The sequence below is a fragment of the Cupressus sempervirens genome, chromosome 5 (genome assembly GCF_028749045.1).
Source record: "Cupressus sempervirens isolate cs-2001-9-10 chromosome 5, ASM2874904v1, whole genome shotgun sequence".
Taxonomy (NCBI): Eukaryota; Viridiplantae; Streptophyta; class Pinopsida; order Cupressales; family Cupressaceae; genus Cupressus; species Cupressus sempervirens.
This window is the reverse complement of record NC_143122.1, coordinates 58,289,324-58,293,641: the sequence shown is the minus strand read 5'-3', so window position 1 is coordinate 58,293,641 and position 4,318 is coordinate 58,289,324.

The following is a 4,318-nucleotide window of genomic DNA, read 5'->3' as shown; positions in this document are numbered from 1 at the left end:
AGAGTACTTCTAAGGGGGGGGGGGGGGGGGGGGGGGGGTGAATCAAAAGTACCACACTTTTAACCTTTTCTAATCCTTTAAATCAAATAACTGCAAAGTAAATTGCATGCATGTAAGCATAAAATAAACATATGCAATAACACATAACACTAGATTTGGTAACCCAGAAACCATCTAGGAATAAGAAGGTAAAATTGGGGTGGGGATGATACCCATAAAGACTACTATAGTAATAAAAGTTTGACCACTTCTGATGGTCTACCCTATTAAAGGCTTTACACTATGTCAATAGTGACTTGATTAGAGGATTTACAAACACTTTACATGAAGTGTCACCCTGTCAAAGGATTTACAATAGGTTGTTAAACCCACCTAATACAATAGGATTTTTAATCACCTTCTCAAAAGGTTCTGCTACCTAGCTATTAAGCTAACCTATCAATATATGATTTCTAACTTCTAATACAATGGAAAGAAAGTATTAGAACAATGAACTTGGTAGTATGCAATCTTTAATTGCTAGATTCAGGCACTTGATCTACTATCTCTGATCTTGATCCTCTGAGATCTGATATCTAATCTTGTCCCTTGTCCCTTATGCTATTCTGATCAACTAAATATGAAATTGCTGCTCTGTTCCTCTAAGTCTTACTCCCTTCACACTAGATTTCACTATTATCTCCCCATCCGCTATTCTCTTCAACATACATAATGGAGTTTTTAACTTCCTTTTAAAGATTGTGAAAACTTAGGGTTAGGTATGGATCTATGATCCATATTGAATCTTTAAGTTCCCACTCATTTCTTGCATTTTCCTCATTGGTTGCATACCTTCTCCATTTTTCTAATTGGCTGGATGCTGATTGCATAGGAAATGTAAAATATTTGATCTTATCCTTTTTCTCCTTTGAAATCCTTCAATGTCGGTTCCAAAAATGGTTTACATCTAAGTTTGTGAGGGCACAAACTCATATGTTGATTCTGTGTTACTTGGCACATACTAGACTACTGATGCTCGACACATATTACACTCTGTCTTGCTCGACACATGTATGATTCTAGCTCACTCAAAATATGAAGCATTCTGACTTGATCAGCATCAACTATGACTCTCAACACCTATATATCACTCAACACTTATATACTGCTCAACACCTGAAGTCACTCAGCACTTGTTGAAAATCTGACTCGACACCCACTGTGGCTCAGCATACATAGTGTACTCAGCATCAATGTAGAAAGTGATTAAGTGTGTTGACACTCAAATTTCAAAACCATCTAAGGACCAACAATCTCCACCTTTGACATGAGTGTCAAAAAACTTAACTAAACATTAATAATCTATCTTTATGAGTACCTTATCCTCAAAATTTTTAAATTTGTTCAAAATTTATTCAAAAATGCCTTGTAACTCCCCTTGTGTTCATTGTGCCTTGACATTCTTGAAACCGAAGTTCTGTATTGATATGCCTAATGTATCTGTGATCTATATCTCCCCCAAAACATTATTTCTCCCCATGAAAGAATGTACTCAAAATTTATAGTATTCTCCCCCTTAGTTATATCTTCATCAAAACATATACCTCCCCTCTTTTCTTATTATCATTTCTCCCCCTTTTTGACACTTATGTCAAAGGGTTCTAAGGAGTAATACCATACTTAGCCAAAAAATTACTATTTACCTCCATCATTATTTTTAGAGCTATATTCCAATCCTCCAAAGCAACATCAAGTGACTTGTGTTGGATGGCAATCTCTGCAGCAAGGTGTACTAGTCCATCAAGTGTGGAAAAATTTGGATCTTTCTTTTAAACTATTTTTGCATACATTTTTTCCTTGTGGAGGACTTCTAAATGAGGGGTTATGGAGGACTGAATTTGCATCAATTTTTCTTGAATATTGGCTTCCTCTGCTATAAGTACAGCTGACTCCCTTTGAGTGTGAAGCAATTGTACAAAATGCTTCTCACTTTAAGCTGGATATCTAGGTAATTGCATGCTAGAGATTTTCAAGTTTATTTCCAAGCTCATTATTCTTTGATTTGTTTCTTGTTTGAAATTGGAAAAATCACACAAGTTCCTGTACAATGAAAAAATGTTTTCAAGGACAACTTTGACCTTATCTATTTTCTTGGCCAACTCTACCTATTCAAGTGTTATGCCACTTGACATCTTTTCATTCACTTTTCATTGAAACTTTCTCTCTAACAATTCCATGAGCTTAACATTAGTTTCCTTGTCTTCATTTGTCACTTGGTCAACTATGTTTGATAGTTGCTCTATTATGGGCTTTGCTTCATCTGGTGACTACAAGCTGAAGGCATCCATAAATATGTACTTAATGTCAGGAAGTGCTTGCTTATGTTTGAACTCCTTCCTCAATATTTCTTGCCTCATCCTTCTATCCAATGCATTTTGCATTTCAGTCATTTATGCCCTTGTGATGGTCTTGGAATCATAGGAAGAAATCATAATATCCTCATCTAGTTTATGGTCTCCATAATGAAGTACCCTTGCCACTCTAGTTGAACTCAATCCTAGAGTTGAGAATTGCAAAGGAATGGCTTCAATGCTCAGCTTCTAAATGGTCTTTGTAGGAGTGCCAGTCTTTGGTAGTTCTACCAATGTTTGTATGGTGGCCTTCTCCTTTTCTTTTGAAGTATCCTTTTTTTCATCTAACTTCCTTTCCTTTTCACTCAACATCTAAATAGTATCACTTGTTGCACTTGGTGAGGGTGGTGATGGACACATCAAAATCTTAGTGCTAGTAGCTTTATAGGTGAAAGGTGGTTCTTGTATTTTCACCTTTTCTCTTTGTGGTCTTGTTTCTACCTTTTGTAGTTCATCAACACTCACCAATACAGGGTGTGTGCATAACTATGCCTATAAAGTAGATTGGTGAAGGATCTTGGAGAGATCCTTTGCAGTAAGGGGATTGATGTTCTAAGTTGACTTGTCAGGAACATCCTTGATGATTATTGTTTCTGCAGGTGTGATGATTGTATGAGGTGGACTAGGAGGTGGCATTTGTGTGTCTTGCACACTTTGTTCCTCTTGCTTCTCTATTTCCTTTGCTTCATCCTCTCCTTTTTGCTCTTTTACTTTCTTTTCCTTTACCTTCTCTTTGGGACTAGTTACTGCCTTATTTGCTTCCTCAAGCTTATCATCAGTTATCTTATATATTATTTTCCACAATTGTGTGAATTTATTTACAACATCCTCAATCTTGTTTTGAAAGATGCAAAAAGCTCTGTACTTGGGTGAAAACTTGCCACTATGTTTCTTGTTTTCTTTTATTATCTAAGCCTTTTTCATATCAAGCTTTACTTGAGCTAGGATAGATTCTTTATCTCCTTCTTAATCTTTAGACAATAATGCCATTTATTCTCAATTATTTCATATAGTTCCTTGGGCATGGTATTGTCAAGTTTTGGAGGTGTGTTTTTAAATTCTTCCATCATGGCATACATAGATTCCTTAACTTTATTCTACTCTACCCTACTAAGCTTATTGAAATCAAGAGACTTTAAATCATTCAAATTTGCATTTTTAATCTTATCACTGATTTTGTCAATTGCAAATTTTGGAGGATGACTTACCACTTTAAATTGGTTGATGTCCTCTAATTTTGTTCTCTCTTCATCATCTATGTATGGCTATGCCACATACTTCCTTCTCTTCTTTGCCTCTTTAGAAGTTGTTTAGTGGCTTTCTTCTTCTCTTTTAATACCTCTTTGGCCTTTTGAGTGGTTGCTCTTGTAGTGGCCCTTGTTGCTAGAGCTGGCTTTGTGACCCTTTTGGGCTTGGGCTGAGCTGTAGGCTATGTTTTTGCCTTTCTCTTCTTTTTCTCAGTAGGTGTAGGTGCTTCCTTGGCTTCTTCTCCCTCAGCACCTTCCTCATCATCTTCTCCTAAGCCTTATGTCAGCTCTACTAGGCCTTTCCCTTGCTCTTCTTCTTCTTCACTATCTCCTTCTGCTTGTTCTTCTTCTTCTTCTTCACCTGCTTCCCCTTCAATGCTTGCTCCAAATTGCTTCTTTATCTTCTTTACCATGTTGTATTTCTTTTTGATAATAGAAGTTATTTTTAATTCAATCTCAACTTTGGACTTTACAACATCATATGTTCCAAAGTGAGGAGCTACCTTTTCTATTTCTTTTGCTAATAATGTTGTGATTGTTGTTGAGGCTTCATCTATGTCAAGCTCATATCCTAATGGCCTTAGCCATCTTAATCTTGGTATTACTGCCTGAATATAGGTGTAATCAATGTCAAGCAAGAAGCATATGTCATTGACATGTTTCTCTACTAATGAGACTAGT